Source organism: Solanum pennellii, chromosome 6, assembly GCF_001406875.1.
Source record: "Solanum pennellii chromosome 6, SPENNV200".
Lineage (NCBI taxonomy): Eukaryota > Viridiplantae > Streptophyta > Magnoliopsida > Solanales > Solanaceae > Solanum > Solanum pennellii.
In genome coordinates, this window is record NC_028642.1 from 56,254,802 (window position 1) to 56,261,944 (window position 7,143).

Sequence of the window (7,143 nt, forward strand, 5' to 3'; positions counted from 1 at the left end):
AAATGGTGTTATGTAAAGTTATCGCTTCTTATAATGTGGCTCCATCCCTAGTTTTTCAACGAAATGGTGTTATGTAATGTTATCGCTTCTTATAATGTGGCTCCATCCCTAATATATATTTTTTAAAAAAAAAAAAAACAGTTCAATGCAGTATAAAAGATTGAAAATTCGTCTAAATATTTTTATCATCTATTAACACTAATTCATCTCTTTCATAATAACTGAAATTGTGAGGCAATTCACATCTATTAAGAAAAATATTTAAAAACATAATTTAAAATTTATTTTTTTACTATTATCTTTTGTGAAATCACAAAATACTCGCTCTATCTAACAATATATATTCACTATTGATTTTGCATACTTCTTAAGAAACTATAAATAGACGGATAATTTTATTATATCACTATTTGGATAAGATAAATAAATATAATTTATTGAAAAATATAATAAAAAATGACTATATTTATTAATAAGAGTAAAATAGAAACTAAATACAAATTTATTATTAACTTCATAAAGTGGATAAGTATTGTTGAACATTTTAAAATAGTATAGCAAACAACTATTGTTGAATAAACGTTAACAATTTTAACTCCTAGAAAATATCAAACTTCATTAAAAAAACATATATATATATATATGAAAATTAAAAAATAATTTCAAATATTTATCTTGAACTTTGAAAAAATTAATTATTTTAAACAATAAAAATATATTTTATCACTTAATTGAACAGAATAATATGATTTTGAAATAAATATTACTGTGTGAATTAAAGTAATATAGACTTTTGAGCTTTGGGGTTGCATTTATCCTTGATGCATGAATAAGTATTAAAAAAGTGAATAAATTTTGTGTGTGAAATAGTGAGTAATTATGGAATTTGTGTGTTTTTTAAAAAATTTGGTGGAAGTTGCTATCAAGAAGCCAAGGGGTCATGATGGATGAACTTTCTTTCCAAGTGGGAATGCAATGAATTGCAAGTCTTCAAAGTTGTGGCCATTGGGGAAAAGGATGTTTTACTTTGTTTTTATCTTATTTTCTTCGCGAATTTGTGGAGATTTTTCTGTTCGATATTTTATATTTATCTAAATTAAAGTATTATTAAATTTTAATTTTCATATTTATAGCTGTGAAAGTCTTTTTGGTATTTTTTGAGATTTAAATTTAAAATCTCGTGAAGAAAATTTCGATTTCTAATAATTATATTTATGATTTGACCGATTATAGGATGTGATCAACCTAAATTCTATTATTAATTAGATGAATACCCTTTCATTTTTCTTTGTTTTAAAACTAATTTATTACTTACACACACGTGCATCTTAATGATAATGCACAAATTTCTACAACATTCAATCCATACTACAATATTAGTATTTGGAATAATTGTAAGAGCTTTTGTGTACATCGGTAGTCCGAAATTATTTGTCATGTTACGGTTATCAAAAATCAATTTAATTAATTTTCAAAGGTAAATTAAATTACATTGATTGATATTTTAAATTAAAAAAATTAGATATTCTAAAATTATATAAAAAGTACTATAAATTATAATTTTTTGCATATTAATATGATGAAAAAATGCATTTTAGAATATTAGTCAAAATATTTATAGTTTAACTCTAAAAATAGAAATCATGACAAACAATACCGGACGTGAAAGTATCATTTATCTTTATCTTTACTTATAAATGTTTTCATTAAATTAATATTTTATTAACGAAAATAATAAGACAGGTTTAGAAAAAAAAAAGCAACAAATGACTTCTTCTTCATTCAAAAGAAAAAAAAACGGTCAGAATAGTATTTTAGCTATATTACTTTTATCTTTTCCAATATTTTATGTATCCTTTTAATTATAATATATTTTAGTTAAAAAAAAATAATCTGTTTCTTTTAAAATATAAAAAAAATATTACAATTTTTTTTTAAAATTTGTGATCAAATTTTCTGTCAATTTAGCATTACGTTATTTATTTTTATCTTTACTTAAAAAATGTTTCATTAAATTAATATTTTATCAATAAAAAGAATAAGACAGATTTAGAAAAAAAAAAAGTAATAAATGACTTTATTCAAAAAATTATTTTTAAATATCAAGAAGAAGGTTGAGTATTAACTTCAAATATATATGTATGAACTATAAAAGATGATTTACCTGTCTTCTAATTCTTTAAATTTGTCAAACTTCTTTTAAACTTATTGGATCTTGTTGATATATTGACACAATCACATCATTTTGTGTAGTGAATTATATTTGTAGGTGACAAATTAAATTTTTTACTCCATAATTAGAGATATATAATATCGTTTATTTGTGTTTTTATTACTTTTACTCTTTTATTAATTCGCTGAGACGTTTCCATTTCTAATCACTTTATCAAACTATATATCCAAACATATTGGTTTCCCTCGTAATCCTAAAAAAATCAATAGCATATGCATTAATTGGACCAAGTCTTGATTGTTATAGCTCGTGAGTCATTTTTCGTTGCAATCACACTTATAGTAAAAAAAAACTTATGTTTTATGACTTGATTTGCTATTCAAGGAAGAATGTAAACATTGTTTTCTTTATAAATTTTCGTCATTTTTTTTATAAACGATAATTTTTCGTATCTTACAAAATATATACATATCTATCTTAATTTATTTAAACATGAATTCGAATCGAATTTCATGGATGATTGAAGTTCAAATATTCTTGTGACTAAAAGAAGTATTATAATGTTGAATAAAAGAAGTGGAAGAAAAAAGGGACAAATGATTAAAAAAAAAGGTTAGAAGTGAAAATGGGGTTGTTATTATCAAAAAATATAGATATTAAATTTTATTCTTTTAGCAAAAAAAATAAATTACAACTGTATGAAGGGACATATCACATGTGTAGAATTGGTCAATAATTATAGTGGTATAGTTCCAAAGTCACTGAAACAGTGAAAATGCTTATCATAGTCATGTTGATTGCCAAATCTCACTTTGCCAACATCTTAATGAATAATGACAAAAAAAAAAATCAATCAATTGAAAATAAATACTACCAAAGTTTTATTAGGAAATTCAAATCGAGATGAAATTCTAATTCTTTTTATTTTTTTCAGTGTTTTGCTAATTTGAAATTGACAGTTCGATTATCGAATCGTGCAGTGCTCTCTTAACATTTTCAATTTTTTTTTTTGAAAACAGATGATTAAATGTTGATCCTTTAGTAAACTTATTTATGTTACTAATAAACAGCTAAGAAATAATTTGTTTGAATTTAATAAATAAAATAAGTTGAGTTATTCAATTTCACAAATTATGCTAATGGAAAGCTCAGCAAGTAGATAATAATGTGAAACATGTAGACAAATATAGATTTTTCTTGTCTTTAGAGAATCTAATAAGGACGAAAAAGTTTATTCATGCATCTAGAAACGCACATCAATAATTTTAATATTTTGGTTTTCATTATTTATAAATGTATGTACATTTCTTATTTAAAATTAAAGATATAAATTATAAGGCATAATTTCGGAGAATAAAATAAAATTGTATACCTGCTAACAAAAGGCGGAATAAACTTCTATATATAAATAAAGATAACATTGTAACAATCTAGATCATACTATTATCGAACATATTTGGAGCCCACAGAGTATAATCTTAACATTCTTTTGCACCTTAAAATTCACTAATTCAATTAATTTAATTACGTATAATATCGCGTAAAGCTTAATATTTTTTTTTAAAGAAGGATCTAATTTCTCCATGGTGGAGCAAAAAGTGCAACTCTAGAGCTAAAAAGCAGCATGTCGGACCACGAATATTTAGATTCACCTTTTTAACCAAGTTGTAAAATTTTTAATCCTTTCAAGAATTTAAACATTTAATTTTGATTAAATATTTTAATACACAAACAAATTTGAATATTAGTGCAAATAATTTTTTTGAAATTTAAATTAAAAGTGTTTGATATAAGTATTTTATTATTAGTTTAATCAAAATATCCAATAGTTTAAATGTGTCCAAATAAAAGTTATTTAACAAATTTGAGAAGTTATGAAGGTATTTAACTTAAAACTAAAGATTAACTTTATAAATGTTGTAATTTAAACGTGATTATTATCGTAAATTATATTCTGATCCACCAACTATACACAATTCTCATTCAGTCCACCCTTCTCAAGGAAAAAAAAAAAGTTCAACTTTTGTATTCTTTCCAACTTTTAATATACCTTTTATCTTTACGACTTTATCCCAAACCTCCCATAACCTTTTTTCTTGACATAGTCAGAAATTTTATAAAAGTGATAAAAATATTAAAAGTTGAAAATAAAAGTGTGACATGTTTTTTTGGGCAACTTTCACATATAGCGAACAAAAAATTCATATTTATATGTTATAGCAAAGTTTGCATAATTGCGCTCCATAGCAAACATAAAATTGTATAATTCACTGTACATATACAATTGTATAATTCGCTGGCCAAAATTGTATGATTCGCTGGCCTAAATTGTATAATTCGCTGGCCTTATTTTGCTGCAATTGTATAATTCGCTATCCTATTTTACTGCGATTGTATAATGCACAATTGTATAATTCGCTGCCTATTTCGCTGCAATATTTTTATAAAATTTGCTTTGCATACAGTTGAATCGAATTAAAATGTATGTATATTGCATAATTATAAGTGTATAGCAAGAAGATATATGTTTTTTCTCTCGCTTTATACAAAAACAGAAACACAATATATACACTTCTGTTGCATAAAGCAAGAGAAAATTGTATTTCACTGCAATTGTATAATTCACAATTGTATAATTCATTGGCCTTTTTCTCTGCAATATTTGAAGTAAAATGTTTGTAAATTATATAATTAAGTGTATAACACGAAGATATATATTTTTGCATGTGTATATACAATTTTCTCTCGCTTTATACAAAACAGAAACAGAATTATACACTTCTGTGTATAAAGCGAGCGAGAATGGAGAGTGGCGAGCGAGATTTCTGAGAGAGAGACGCTGGCAAATTTTAGCTAACGTTTGCTATGGAGCACAATTAAATCAAACCCTAGCTATTCCATTTATTTTAGGTTATTAGTTTGCTATTATATATAATTTTCCCTTTTTTATATGCGTTAGCGGTAAATAAATCACTTTTTTAATAATATATATGTACAATAGATAGCGTGTAACTGACTTTTTAATATAAATTTAAAAATAAATTTATATCTTTTTCCTATTTATTCGATGTAAAACAACTCAAAGGCATTTTCTATATTTAAAGAATTATATCACATGGTCTTGAGCTTTTTAATTCATCTATTTCTTTATTTTCAATATGTTGGAGATAAACTTATCTTCATTCCTTTATAGCGACCATGAATTATTCATTGTTTTTCTTGTACATATACTTTTACTTAAAATGGATGTGTAGAAAGAAACATTGAGGTGTTAATACTTTCTCCGTTTACAATTATTTTTTGTAGTATTTATTTTTAGAGTCAAACTATAAGAAATTTGACTAATATTTTAAGATGTATTTTTTCATCATATTGATATGTAAATTATAAAATTGCAATTTATAATACTTTTCATACATTTTTTAAATAATTAATTTTTTAATTTAAAATATCAAAATAATATAATTTAATTTAACTTTGAAAATTAGTTAAATTAAATTTCAAATAACGCAATACGACAAATAAAAGTTGACAGAGGGAGTAATATGATATAACGTCTTCTCTTTCATGCCTTAACTCGTTTATAAAAGTGATAAAAATTATATAATCCCAATTTTTGGGTATTTTATAATGTTAAGACTTTTAAAATATCTCAATCATATCGATTTCCCTTTAGTATTAGTACACTTCGGTTAATTTTATTATGTTATTTTTTAAATATCACCTCAAAATATACTACTGTTAATATATTTCTTTCACAAATATATTCTTGAAAAAAACACTTCAATTCTTCACCAAAAAAACAAGAAACCTTATTGCCATATTGTTTGATCTTAAATATTTAATAGGATTGCTTGAATAGGTTTTGTTGTATTATTTGATAGAGTATCTATTACAATATTTTTTTAACTTTAACCTAATTAATTAAAGGCGAATTAAAGAGCAAAGCCTCAAAGTCATTTAGAGGCGTAGGACCTAAATTATATTTATATTTAAAAAATGTTATAAAATATATTTATATGTTAAATTTAACATATTGTTAATATATAAAATATATTTACAAACATGTAAGGCTTTCGGTTTGTTTCGAAATTTTTTTGACAAATTAAAAGAACTATCCCAATTATTTGAAACAATTATATACTTGAATAAAAATTTACAACTTTATTGACAGCTAACAAAAATTAATTTAATTCAATTACATTCGATTAGTTTAATCGATTTTTATATTCTTTTACTATGAGTTATGACTTTTTATTACTTACGGAACAAAAGAGAAAAAAAGTAGAAATTTTGTATTATTTAATTAATGATAAGATATTTATATAATCATATATTATATATAACTCCAAAAGTACAATGTCATTCATAAAATAGAGATGATAACAAAAATAAAAGTGCAACACAAATCAAACAATCACTTCAAACATTTCATGAATATATTGAGAATGAACATCGATCGATTCGATCTGATCTAAACCCCATCATGTGCCCTCCATATCTTCTCTCTCAAAATAGAAATGATAATAAAATTAAAAGAGCAACACAAATTAAACAATTACTTTAAACATTTCACGAAATATATTTTCTTTTTAATATTTACTAAGAATGAACATCGATCGATTCGGTCTGATCTAAACCCATCACGTGCCCTCCATTCCCAACCACATCATGAAAAGTATTGTCTTGATTCCTTTTTTAGCCTTTTGAGCTTCATCTTGTCCCTCCACAATTTCCTCTCCAACTCATCTACATCAATAACCTCATCTGTCTCAGCCACTTCCACATCAATTTCCTCAAACATCTTCATCTTGACTGAATACACAATGATGGTAAGTTTAATATTAGATTCATTAATTATAATTATAAAGAATAAAAGAAGGTTATAAATATATACAACTAACTAATCAAGAAAAAGCACAAATGTTTATACTCCACTAATTAACATAATAAAGAACAAAAGCAAATAT